Source organism: Lithobates pipiens, unplaced genomic scaffold, assembly GCF_037356315.1.
Source record: "Lithobates pipiens isolate NorthernLeopardFrog02 unplaced genomic scaffold, aLitPip1_a1.2 Scaffold_16, whole genome shotgun sequence".
NCBI lineage: Eukaryota > Metazoa > Chordata > Amphibia > Anura > Ranidae > Lithobates > Lithobates pipiens.
Window position 1 is genome coordinate 240,600,472 of NW_027507748.1, and position 14,635 is coordinate 240,615,106.

The following is a 14,635-nucleotide window of genomic DNA, read 5'->3' on the forward strand; positions in this document are numbered from 1 at the left end:
TGCAGCCATCGGGTGAGTATGATTGTTTTTTTCCTCTCTCTCTTTCCTGCGCTCCTCATTTAACACTGTTATTCAGCAGCTTTTTTATTGGTGTGCCGTAAATATGCAAGAGGTGCATTGAGTGCAAAGTGCCCTGGCAGCCAAGGGGTTAAAGTTATCCTCAGCTAGATCATTTCCAATAGAGATTATGCAGAGCCTCTCCCAGAAACTCCACCCACCCACTACAATGAAAGCCGTTCCTGTGCTCAGCCCCAGTTGGTGACAGGTTAAAGTTCTGGAAGTGACAGCAGCAAGTGACAGTCGTGTTGTGACACTCCCCCTGACACAGGTCTCTCTCTACCCTTCCTGCCTCCTGGACACTCATCACAGCGCAGGGCTGGGGACAAGCCATCTCCTAGGACGCCTGCACAGGGTGACAACCTGACAGCAGCCATCAGTGGGACAGGTGAGCAGAGTCACCCATGATTGTGGACCGCAGTGCTCCTCTATAGGACTCTCCCCCTCCTCCTGTCTGGAGGCTGCTTTGTGCTGCTCTCTGCAGGGCTCCTTCTAATGTATGGCTGCTGATTGTCCTCCAACTTCCACTTCTGAAGTCCCCCTGCCCCCCTGAAATACAAAGAAGGGGACATCACAGCGTTTTGCTTTAACCCTTCCTTTGCTGTGCTGGACAAGTTCACGGCTTTACTTAAAGTCGCACTAAATTCTGTTTAAGAAAAAGCGTGTTTATATTCCCCTTTCACAATGTTCGCTTATACGCACACATTTTTCGTATGTTTTCACACAACACCCATAGGGCAGCCCATTCACTCCTGCACCTTTTTGGTCATAGAGCATCTCATGTTTACTGCGCATTTTGGAGCGTTTGTAGTGCCTTTGTCGCTTGTTTCGCTGCTTGCAAAAAATACTCAAACAAAATATTCCCAAATTAGTGTTACAATAGTTAAATTAAAAGTGCAATCCTATTTACTTAAGTAATTAGTGTTGCCGCTTATACTGTAATGTGCTTCCTACATCCACCAATACACTTGGGCCGCCCTGTGCGCCACAAGGCACTATGTCCCGCGACGCACTATGCCCCACGCCGCACTATGCCCCACGCCGCACTATGCCCCACGCCGCACTATGCCCCACGCCGCACTATGCCCCACGCCGCACTATGCCCCACAACGCACTATGCCCCACGACACACTATGCCCCACGCCGCACTATGCCCCGTGACACACTATGCCCCGCGACACACTATGTGTGACGACGCACTATGTCCCACAACGCACTATGCCCGCGCACCTTTTCGGGCATACAGCATGACGCTTTTTAATACGCATTTTGGCACGTTTTGTAGCGCATTTGTCACACATTTAGCTGCTTGCAAAAAAATACTAAAACTAAATATTTCAAATATAATCCAATTAGTGATAACAGTAGTTAAATTAATAGGGCAATCCTATTTAATCAAGTAATTAGGGTTGCTGCTTATACTGTAATGTGCTTCCCACATCCACCAATACACATGGGACGCCCTGTGCGCCACAAATGCACTATGCCCCTGCACCTTTTCGGGCATAGAGCATCTTGCCTTTACTGCACATTTTGCCATGTTTGTAGTGTATTTGTCGCTTGTTTAGCTGCTTTCAAAAAATAATCAAACAAAATATTCCCAATTAGTGCTTACAATAATTAAATTATTAGCGCAATCCTGTTTACTCAAGTAATTAGTGTTGCAACTCATACTGTAATGTGCTTCCCACATCCACCAATAAACAATGCATCAAATAGTGCCTTAATTAATGCCTGCAAAAAATGAATGGCACCATAAACGCAACTTGCATTTTTAACGTGTTTATTTATTATGTTTATTATGTTCCCGGTACACAAAGATGTGAATGCAGCCTCAAAACCCCTTTTTTGATGTTCCTGGATGTATAACTTTTTCTTTGTAGGAGGAGGTGACTGGTTGTTAAAGTGGAGCTAAAGGCAGTTTATACTCACCTTTTCCCCCTGGCTGGTGCATCTTCTTCTGTGTGCCAGTCTTTGGCCACTTTCATTGGCCGGCGAGAGACGATGTCACTCCTGCGCATGCGTAGGAGGCTGTCGCTCTGGCACACAGGGATCAGGGTGACAACTGTCAGCAGAGCTGCGCATGCACAGCTCAGTTTACATGCCGGGGAGGCTGCAAACAGGCAGTTCAATGTAATTTATTGCAGAAGAAACATTGGGGGTTATTACGAAAGGCATTGCGTGTCTCTTTTGCAATATAAAAACCCGCCTGGCTGATGCAAACAGCAGAATTTTATTTCCACTTTAAACAAAAAACCCAGCCAAAAAACATTGTACGTTTCATGAGAAAAAGGCACCTGTACCTTCTTTCCTGCCTTAAAATCACACATTACCATGTTACATTGATGTGAACAGGCACCAAAGAGAATAATGCGATATCCATTGTTGTGCATTGCAGCAGGAAAAGTCGCACTAGTGGGAACAAAGCCAGAGCTAAAAACTATTTTTACTTTGGTGCATACAGTATGCATACACTTGTAACATGTGCATAATTCTGAACAATTATGAAAATACAACGTGTGAAATCTTCTATTTCTGTGTGATATGTATTGTGTGTGTGTGTTGTTGCATTTGATTAAAGTGACACTAAACTCTGATTCAAAATGTAATTCTATTCACGTATTCCTAACTCAGAAAAGAACCGTTTCTTTCTCTCAGCCTCCTCTAAAATCTACAAATTTTATTTATTTTTGCCTTGCTGTGATCTGATCTGGTGGCCACGTTCTTTCTCCATGGTCCCACTGTATGTCGGAACAGAGCCACCCTTTCTTGCTCCCGAAATGAAGTGGAAGCTATGGACTATGGGATTTGTAGTGTGCATAGAAAAGTTACATAGTTACGTAGTTAGTAAGGTTGAATAAAGACACCAGTCCATCCAGTTCAACCCGAGTGAGTGTCTACAATTGTCCCTATCCCTGTACATTGCACACTCACATTGGTCCCTACCCTCAAGGAGCCCACAATCCAAGGTCCCCATTCATATAATAGGGCCAATTTTGGACAGAAGCCAATTAACCTACCTGCATGTCTTTGGACTAACTTGTACTGCTCATTTCAAACAAACAGAAGTGAGAGGGAAAGGAGAGGTTTAGGAGCTCATGGAGGACATTACAACGGGACAAAAAAATACAGTAACAAACAATTTAATGAAAAATAGATTATGGGGCCATTAAACAGTAAATGTCCATAGATTATATGGGCAATGGTTAGTCTCTTTTCTATGGAAAAAATCAATTGACGTTCGTTGTCCAAGTTGGGGAGAAGGATGGGTTCTAGCAATGCAGACATATTTTGAATATCTGTAACATGGTTTGCAATTCAGTGAGACATTAATATATTGTGGCCAACCGCTGTTATTGATGAGTAGATGTGAAATAATACAACAATAAAAGGGGGGGGGGGGGGGGTAATTGTTTTGTTTGTAATTTTGAACCCCCCCCCCCCCCGGTACAGCATAACACCCCTGGAAAATGGGGTTTTAATTGTCAAGATAGATCACATACTGAGGAACAGAAAGCATAAAGAACAAAAAAGAATAACATATAAGTACAACAGTGTATCAAATAACACAAGGATCACGCCATTGCTTTGTATTTTTACAGCATTTCAGCCATCAAACATATACATTAAACCTTTATCGCTCCTAACCAGGGTCAGGGACAAGGGGTGCGCAGATAGGGCGCAATAGTTTACTGGGGGGACCTCCCTTCTGTTGCAAAGCTGGCAGGAGTAGTGAGATTGGCAGTGATTTTGACAAGCAAGTGACTGTTGGGTGTAGGATCCCTGAACTTGCACATCATGAATGGAGGCGCAGTTTGGAACCTTTGCCCTGGGTGCTGGGTGACCTTGTCCCACCACTGCTTCTGACCATCAATACCAATGAAGGAGTATATGGTATGTGACCTTATAGATTTTAACTATACAGGTGCATCTCAATAAAGTAGAATATCATCAAAACTTAATTTTTTTCCAGTAATTAAATAAAAAAAGTGAAACTCATATATTTTATATAGATGCGTTACACACAGAATGATATATTTCAAGTATTTCTTTCTTTTAATTTTGATGATTATGGCTTACAGCTAGTTATTATGTCATATATTTTTGCTAGTGCTAAAAATGAAACCCCCCCATCTGTTTTTCAGTGGTGCTATACTGTATTAGATGTGAAATAGACCTGTTTGTAATCATTTAAATTATACAAGACGCACTCTCTCATTGTCACTGACTTGTTAGTCAAATGAAGACAAGAGTGGAAAGGACGACATTGTGGCTGCCTACATCAACCCTCTATTTTTTATTTCCATCTATTCTTCCTGTTCTGGTGCAGCTTCTTTCTCTGATCTTCCAAAAGAGAATTGTGACTCACATGAAATGAATACTTAGGATCCTATTTTTTATTTTTTATACCTTTTTAAAGTCTTAACTTCCATGTTCTCAAGTTAACCTATTAATGGCAGAAATCTACTGCACATTTTGGAAAATATGATACACAAAAGTGATCTCTTGATCTCTGTTTTCTAAAAAAAAAATGTGACGTTAAAGGACTTTGATGATAAAGGGAATAAGAAATAGTGTGAAAAATGTAATTGTTCTGAAAAATGTTAGGACTCTTACTGTTCAGCTCTGGACACTGTTCTGTAGATTATGTGTTGCACGGTATCTCTTTATGTACACTGTGTTGTACATGATATACTCCATGCTACTACACCCTGTATGCATTGCTTTACATTATACATTCATAAGCCATAACTCTACCTAATATTGAGTGGGTTGGCCTTTTGACTCAAAACAGACAGCCTCTTTTGCCTCCAAAACAGCCCTGAGCTATTGAGGCACGGTTGCCACTAGATCTCTAAAGATATGCAGATCCTTTAAGTCCTGCAAGTTGTGAGGTGGGGCCTCCATGGATCGGACTTGTTTTTCCAGTACATTCCACAGATGCTTGATTGGGTTGAAATTTGTAGAATTTGGTCACCTCAAATTTGTTGTTGTGTTCCTCAAACTGTTCTTGAACAATTTTTTCAGTGTGGCAAGGTACATTATCCAGCCAAAAGTGGCCACTGCCATCAGCGAATACTGTTTTCATGAAAGGGTGTACTTGGTCACCAACAATGTTTGGATAGATAGTACATGTCAGATCACTATCCACATGAATGGCAAGACCAAGGTTTCCTAGCCCAAAGCATCACATTGTCCCCACCGGCTTTCCTTCTTCCTGTACTGCATCCTGCATCTTTTTTAGATAACTGACGAACACGCAACTGGCCACCCACATGTAAAAGAAAGCACCCCTTTAGGCTCCGTTCACACAGGGGGCGACGCGAGGCGACACGACTTGCCGTGCCGCGACCTGACAAGTCGCCCCCGTTCTGTACTACGGAACCGTTCTAAGAGGAGCGACTCGAGTCGCTCCGACTTAGAAAAAAGGTTCCTGTACTACTTTTGGGCGGCCTCGGGGCGACTTGCATTGACTTCTATACAGAAGTCATTTGCAAGTCGCCGCTGAGGTCGCGGCAGGTCGCGGCGAGGCAAGTCGTGTCGCCTCGCATCGCCCCCTGTGTAAACCGAGCCTTAGGGACAACATGTTTACTTGCTGCCCAATACAGTGCCTTGAAAAAGTATTCAATACCCCTTGAAATTTTCCTCATGTTATAACCAAAAACGTAAATGTATTTTATTGGGATTTCATGTGATAGTCCACACAAAGTGGCACATAATTGTGAAGTGAAAAGAAAACGATTAATGGTTTTCAATTTTTTTTACAAATAATTATGTGAAAAGTGTGGCGTGCATGTGTATTCAGCCCCATTGAGTCAATACTTTGTAGAACCACCTTTTGCTGCAATTACAACTGCAAGTCTTTTTTGGTATGTCTCTACCAGCTTTACACATCTAGAGTGACATTTTTGCCCATTCTTCTTTGCAAAATAGCTCAAACTCTGTCAGATTGGATGGAGAGCCTTGCCACAGATTCTCAGTTGGACTTAGGTCTGGATTTTGACTGGGCCATTCTAACACATGAATATACTTTGATCTAAACCATTTTAGCTCTGGCTGTATGTTTAGGGCTTTTGTCCTACTTTAAGGTGAACCTCTGCCCCAGTCTCAAGTCTTTTGCAGACTCTAATGCCCCATACACACGATCGGAAATTCCGCAAGTAAAAGTCAGATGAGAGCTTTTGGTCGGAAAATGCGATCGTGTGTATGCTTCATCAGACTTTTGCTGGCGGAATTTCGGCCAGCAAACGTTTGAGAGCATGTTTTCAATTTTTCGGTCAGAAAAGGTTCTGGTCGGAAATTGCGATCGTCTGTACAAATTTCGATGCACAAAATTCCTACCCATGCTCGGAAACAATTCAACACATGCTCGGAAGCATTGAACTTAATTTTCTCGGCTTGTCGTAGTGTTGTACTTCACCGCATTCTTGATGGTCGAAAGTTCAGAGAACTTTTGTGCAACAGGGTTTCTTCTAAGATTGCCCTGACTTTGGCTCCATCCATATTCCCATCAACTCTGATCAGCTTCCTTGTCCTTGCTGAACAGAAGCATCCCCACAACATTGATGCTTCCACCACCATGTTTCACAGTGGGGATGGTGTGTTCAGGGTGATGTGCAGGGTTAGTTTTCTGCCACACATAGCGTTTTGCTTTTAGACCAAAAAGTTCAGTTTTGGTCTTATCTGAGCAGAGCACCTTCTATAACATGATTGCTGTGTTCCCCACATGCTTCTTGGAAACTGGATTTCTTATGGCTTTCTTTCAACAATGGCTTTCTTCTTGCCGCTCTTCCATAAGGGCCAGATTTGTGAAGTGCACAACTAATAGTTTTCCTGTGGATAGAAAAACATTTTTTATTTTCCTTTCACTTCACAATTCGGTACCACTTTGTGTGGGTCTATCACATAAAATCATAATAAAATACATTTACGTTTTTGGTTGTAACATGACAAAATGTGGAAAATTTCAAGGGATATGAATACTTTTTCAAGGCACTGTATATCCCACAACTTTAGGATGCCTTTGTAACAAGGTAATCAGTGTTATTTAACTAACCTGTCAGTGGCCATTAAGTTATAGGTGATTGGTATATACTCCAGTATGTATTATTTATGCAATATCCTATACATATACTCCACACTGGGCCACTCTTTACCTTACCATGTATAATATATATTACATACTGTGCCACTTTGTACCTTTAATGTGTACATTATATACTCCATATCAAGCCACTCTGTACATTATACTGTACATTATATACTCCACACTGTGCCACTATTTATTATATACATTATCTTGTACATTATATCCCTCACACTGTGCAACATTATCACCTTTTATACTCTGATATGCTATACATTATTGTGTACATTATATACTCCACACTGGGGCACTCTGTACATTATCCTGTATGTTATAAACTTCACACTGTGCATCACTGTACATTATATACTTCATACTGTGCCACGCTATACCTTATAACGTACATTAAATACAGTACTCCACACTGTGCCACTCTGTACATTATAGTTTACATTATATACTCCACACTGTGCCACTCTGTACATTATAGTTTACATTATATACTCCACACTGTGCCACGCTGTACATTATTCTGTACATTATATACTTCACACTGTACTTTTGTGTACATTATTATGTACATTATATACTGTACTTCCCACTACCCTGCTCTGTACATTACATACTTTTTACTACTCCACTCTATACACTGTGCTGTAAACTATACTGCACATTGTCCCCTTCTGTACTCTGTAATGAACATTGTGTACTCTATTGTAGATGGTACGGTAGACAATACCGCACACTCATAGACTTTTTTTTTCCATACTTTTTTTAAAGTGTCATATTAAAGGCAATTTTTTTTTACAGAAGTTGTTTTGTTATGGACAAGAGAACTTCTGCTAAAACATGAATTGAATATTTGTTTAGATGCCTATTTCAGAATTCGGATGGGATACATTTTTGTTTAATTTTCAGATTATTACAACGAGAAGGGGATTCATTTTCAGGAAGAGGAGAACAACCTAAACTACGACTCGTATTACACAGTAGTACACAGTATTGGGATGTTTTAACCACTGTTATCTTAAGTAGTTCATGACGTGTATAAAGTGAAGTCTTTAAAAACTGTTCTTGCTTTCCTGTATACGGTACACTGTAATTTCATGGAAAGCAAACCTTGCTTAGTAATCAGTAGCAGAAAATCTTTTGTTTTAGCATTGTGCTAAAATAGAACATCAGGTCTTGACTTACCCTAGTTTTTGTAGCCTTCAGCTTAACTCAACACCTAAAAAGGTCCTACAGAAGAAACACACTTTATACCCATAAGTGCATCTTCAATTATAGACTGAGTGCAGCATGTATAATTATAGAACATGCGGTCGGTGTTTGTAGTGCCAAATGGTATGTGCTACCTAGGGTAGATTTACAGTATCTCACATAAGTGAGTAGACCCCTCACATTTTTGTAAATATTTTATTATTTAAGGGCCCAAAATACATCCCTAGAAATGACAGACCCATTAGCCTAACATCAATAGTATGTAAACTCTTGGAGGGGATAATAAGGGACTATATACAAGATTTTAGTAATGAGAATGGTATCATTAGCAATAATCAGCATGGATTCATAAAGAATCGTTCTTGCCAAACCAATCTACTAAACTTCTATGAGGAGGTGAGTTGCCATCTAGATAAAGGAAGGCCCGTAGACGTAGTGTATCTGGATTTTGCAAAAGTATTTGACACAGTTCCCCATAAACATTTACTGTACAAAATAAGGTCAGTTGGCATGGACCATAGGGTGAGTACATGGATTGAAAACTGGCTACAAGGGCGCGTTCAGAGGGTGGTGATAAATGGGGAGTATTCAGAATGGTCAGGGGTGGGTAGTGGGGTCCCCCAGGGTTCTGTGCTGGGACCAATCCTATTTAATTTGTTCATAAAGGACCTGGAGGATGGGGTAAAAAGTTCAATCTCTGTATTTGCGGATGATACTAAACTAAGCAGGGCAATAACTTCTCCGCAGGATGTGGAAACCTTTCAAAAAGATCTGAACAAACTAATGGGGTGGGCAACTACATGGCAAATGATGCTCAATGTAGAAAAATGTAAAATAATGCATTTGGTTGGCAAAAATAGGAATGCAATCTATACACTGGGGGGAGAACCTCTGGGGGAATCTAGGATGGAAAAGGACTTGGGGTCCTATTAGATGATAGGCTCAGCAATGGCATGCAATGCCAAGCTGCTGCTAACAAAGCTAACAGAATATTGGCATGCATTAAAAAGGGGATCAACTCCAGAGATAAACCATAATTCTCGCACTCTACAAGACTCTGGTATGGCCCCACCTGGAATATGCTGTCCAATTCTGGGCACCAGTCCTCAGGAAGTATATACTGGAAATGGAGCGAGTACAAAGATGGGCAACAAAGCTGATAAAGGTTCTGGAGGATATTAGTTATGAGAAAAAGTTGCGAGCACTGAACTTATTCTCTCTGGAGAAGAGACGCTTGACAGGGGATATGATTTTAATATACAAATACCATACTGGTGACCCTGCAATAGGGATAAAACTTTTTTGCAAAGGGAGTTTAGCAAGACTCGTGGCCACTCATTAAAAATAAAAGAAAAGAGGTTTAACCTTTAACTATGTAGAGGGTTCTTTACTGTAAGAGCGGCAAGGATGTGGAATTCCCTTCCACAGGCTGTGGTCTCAGCGAGGAGCATTGATCGTTTCAAGAAACTATTAGATAAGCACCTGAACGACCGCAACATAAAGGGATATACAATGTAATACTGACATGTAATCACACACATAGGTTAGACTTGATGGACTTGTGTCTTTTTTTCAACCCACCTACTATGTAACTATGCATTATATCTTTTCATGTGACAATACTGAAGAAATGACTTTTTGCTACAATGTAAAGTAGTGAGTGTACAGCTTGTATAACTGTGTACATTTTCTATCTCCTCAAAATAACTCAACACACAGCCATTAATGTCTAAACCGCTGCCAACAAAAGTAAGTACACCCCTAAGTGAAAATGTCCAAATTGGTTCCAATTAGCCATTTTCCCTCCCTGGTGTCATGTGACTCATAAGTGTTACAAGGTCTCTGGTGTGAATGGGGAGCAGGTATGTTAAATTTGGTGTTATCGCTCTCACTCTCTCATACTGGTCACTGGAAGTTGAAAAAAATTATTGTTGCTCTACATAAAGATGGCCCAGTCTATAAGAAGATTGCCAAGATCCTGAAACTAAGCTGCAGCAGGGTGGACAAACACCCTGCTGGGCATTGAGTTGGAGATTTTGTCAACCCCCACCCCCAAAACACCTTAAAATCTTCAAACTATGGGGCCCAATCCGGGAATACCAAAATCTGGAGAAAGTTGTAAAAACAGTTTTGCCTGCTTATAATCGATACTCTGGAGTCCTACAAACGCATACATGCAAACCCTTTGTCCTTTTTACAACCATTCAGTGGCGGCAGGTGTTTTTTTGTTTGGGGAGGTGGAAAACAACCACCCACCCCCATGGCACCTCAACCCCCCCACTTTTTGCTGGTCCACTGGCACTTACCCCATCAGCAAGCACATCGGGGATCATTGAAGCACATCGGGGATCATTGGGCAGGGGGACAGGCTGCGGCAGGCCTCTTGTCTCTGTGTCCTCTTCCCTTTCGAGATCATGGTGGCTTCCGAAGTGTGTCTCCTCTCCTCCTCCTAGGCATCCAATAGGATCGCCTAACCTTTCAGCCAATCAGGAAACGGGTAACAGACCCACGCTTCCTGATTGGCAGAGAGGCGGTTCAAAAAGGGGTCGGACACCTGAATAGGGGGTGGCAGTGGCGGCCATGGATAGATTCATGCAATGCATGAATCTATTCATAATCCATGTAGGGGGTGGCGAGGATATAGGGGGTCACCCCTGCAACCATTTACATGTGATCAATTTGAATCAATCAATATTCACTTTGACCTGTCCGGAAGCCCTACAGAAAGAAAGGGACGCAGAGCACAGTTTTCAAATCCCAAGACTGCTACACTGGCTGCATGAGCACAGACAGATCATCATCCACAGAGGTAGGTACAGCGGAGACTGAGGGGGTGGGGAGGGTATACAATTCATCTTTTCTTTTCTCTGAAAAGGTACATTACAGATTTCCACAAGTGGGATAAGATGGTAAGTGAAAGGGATTTTGTCATCCCTCTTGAGAAGCAGACACTGTATACTTGGTATAGGCATATAAGTTGCCCTTCACCTGCGTACACTTAGTACCATGTGTCCAGAGGCAGCTCTCTAATTAGGCAAAGTAGGCGGTCGCCTAAGGCCTCGTCCTCCTAGGGGCCTCACAGCCGCCTACTTTGCCTAAAGAACCGCCTCTGGCTATCCTCATACATCAGTTCCAGAACAAGGCAGAGCTTTGTGCCGCCTCGTTCAGAGTACAGTCAGTCTGTCTCCTCTCTGCTCTGTAACACCCCGACCCACTCCTGTCAAAAAATCAACCTGCCAGTAAATCCTGTCCATTTTTTGTGCAAGGGCAGGGCACAGCTAGCATTTCAGCACAGGATCGCTGAGTCCACCCTCCTTCCAGGGCAGGGCTTCCGTGATGGAGGCGGAGCCAATTCCAGTACGCTGAAGCTTGTCTGTGTGCAGCCGATGGACTGAGCTATGAGGGGACAGAGCCTTGTTATATGTGAGGTACATGTGACTGGGGGATGGTACATGCGACTGGGGTGATGGTGCATGCGACTGGGGGGATAGTGCATGCAACTGGGGGGATGTGTGCATGTGACTGGGGGGGTGCATGCGACTGAGGGGATAGTGCATGAGACTGGGGGGTTTGTGCATGCGACTGGGGGTGTGTGTGCATGCGACAGGGGGGTGGGCATGCGACGGAGGGTGTGCATGCGACAGGGGGGGGGTGTGTGCATGCAACAGGGAGTTGAGAGCACTGACACCAGCGCACAGTACTAAATAATAATTAAAATGAATTGCATATATTAAGAGTACTAATGTCAGTGTGCTCTATCTCAGTGCTGGTGTCAGTGTGCTCTCAGTACTGGTGTGATAGAGCACACTGAGACCAGTACTCTTAATATGTGCAATTTATTTTTATTGCTTGAATTATTTTTTTTCCCCATTATAGATGTGAGTGGGACCTCATGTCTAGGTTATGCCTAAGGCCTCACAAAGTCTAGAGCCGCCTCTGCGTGTATCTACTTGAGGGTAGGAGAGTAAACTCAACAGAAAACATCATCAAGACTAGTCAAGATACAAAAATCAGCTTGTTATTTGGATAAGGTGCCTATAGCTGTTTCTTGAGCTCTTCAACAAGCTGGGCAATGAGATTGCCTAATTGTGAATTTCCTTTTTCATGTACACTATTTGGTAATGCTACATAGTTACATGGTTAGACAGGGTGAAAGAAGACACAAGTCCATCTAGTTCAACCAATACCAAAAAAAATATTGATTTTGTAGAATAGGACTTTGCACAGCTGACATATCTCTTCTTAAATTTCTTATTCCCAACCTCCATATCCATAACTGGCCCAAACATGAATCCCTATTCTTGACAGACCTAGTCTAGAAAGGTCAGATCAAACCTTTCCACACACTCAAAATAGTTCTAAAACTTAGCCCAGAATCTTACTACCAATATATGCAAATCGCTCACTGTCTCCAGAGCAACCCACAATTATTGGTCTCTATTCCCACAAAAGCAATAGCATACTACTCACCCTATTCCTCTGGGGGTAAAGGTATCTCCCTATTTTACAACATACTGCAAGAAAAGACTCAATTCCTTCAATCAATGAAAGCGTGATCTAGGAAGATCATATACAGAAAAGCAATGGCAAAGGGCTCTCAAATCCACAAATAAGGCCACAAAATGCACTGCACTGTAGGAACTTATGCAGAACATTGTTCAAAGGAGATACTTAACCCCAGATAGAATAGAAAAATTCGACAATTACATATCTCCCAATTTCTGGAGAAATTGCGCTTCACCGGGTTCCTTATTACATACCCTCTGGGAATGCCCAAACATACTACTGGCATGAAATCTTTTCGATTCTTTCACAAAATACCGGACTCATTACAACACCATCACCTGACCTAGTCCTACTAAACCTAAATATAGATTCCATACCTATAGCTCACAGAAAAGTAATTACCACATACTACTTGCAACCAGGCGAAACATAACTAAACACTGGAAAAATATTAAATCCACAGTTGTACTAGATGTCATTATGATGGTCCAAACACGTCATGATTATGAAACTCTCCAGACGAAAAATAACCAGTATTGCACCAAGCTGAGATGAATGTGGAACTCCTTGTTTAACTGGTATAAGATACACACTGGTATGTAAATACTTGGTAGTCTCTTCATGCAGGTCCCCCCCACCACCTACAATAATATTGTTGCATTAATTACAGTGTTTGCTTATATAAATTAAGAAAACAGTTACAGCACTGTTTAAGATATACCACATATACTTATAAATCTGAGCTTATCTAATAAGATTTGTACATCCAGACAATCTTTAATAACATCTCTGTGATATATATATATATATATATATATATATATATATATATATATATATATATACACACATATATATATGTTATCTGTTCATATGTTTCCTAATATGCACGTTGACAATGTTTGTAACCTGAAAATGCACAGTGAAAAACAATTGGAAGGAAAAAAAAATAATAAATCCATATACTATATTTAAATATTTCATGCATTGATTCAAAATGTACTGTATTGCAAAAACATTATATCTGTGCAAAAGTAAAATCCCACATCTAGTTATTATCCTCCATCTTTCCATTCTCACAACAGATTCAAATGTACAATATAGCAGGTATTGATTAATAGATACAGTAATGTAAAATATATAAGCCCTTGTACACATAGTCGGACATTCCAATGGACAATGTCCGATAGGACCGTGTTGTCGGATAATCCGACAGTGTGTGGGCTCCATCGGACTGTTTCCATCGGAGTATCCGACGTACCAAGTTTTCCAGCTGGGCTATAAAATTTTCCGATAACATGATCTGATCGGACTTTGTCCGATTGTGTGTAGAGAATTCCAATCGGACAAAGTGCCACGCATGCTCAGATCAAATTCCTAGACCAAAGCTATTGGCTACTAGCCTGAACGTAGTCCCGTCCTAACGAAATAACGTCATCACGTTAAGTACGATCAGATTTTCTGACAACTTTGTCCGACTGTGTGTATGCAACAGTTTCGGACAAAATTCGTCGGACAAAATCCAACGGATTTGGTTGTCGGAATGTCCGACTGTGTGTACAAGGGCTAAGAATGTAGGCGAAATCCTTGCTCTTCTCATCACCATATTTGCCATAAAGCCACCTCTGAAAATTGACTGAAATTACTTCATTAGAAGATGAATCACCACAACAGTCAGTGATAACGTAAGAGAAAAGACCAAGTCTCAGAGCGGGGCCACAAATTCTTGATGTTCATTGTGCATAGGTAATGTAAAAAAATGTA

General features: G+C 41.5%; 1 protein-coding gene across 7 annotated transcripts in view; it reads left to right on the forward strand.

The window, feature by feature from the left end:
* Nucleotides 1-253: 253 nt before the first annotated feature.
* The window catches only part of SLC45A3 (solute carrier family 45 member 3), a 91,322-nt gene continuing 76,940 nt past the window's right edge, over nucleotides 254-14,635 (forward strand). For all 7 annotated transcript variants that reach the window (XM_077481208.1, XM_077481209.1, XM_077481210.1 and 4 more), the window contains exon 1: nucleotides 254-445. The gene's annotated coding sequence lies outside the window, so the exon portion shown is untranslated. The remainder of the gene's footprint in view (nucleotides 446-14,635) is intronic.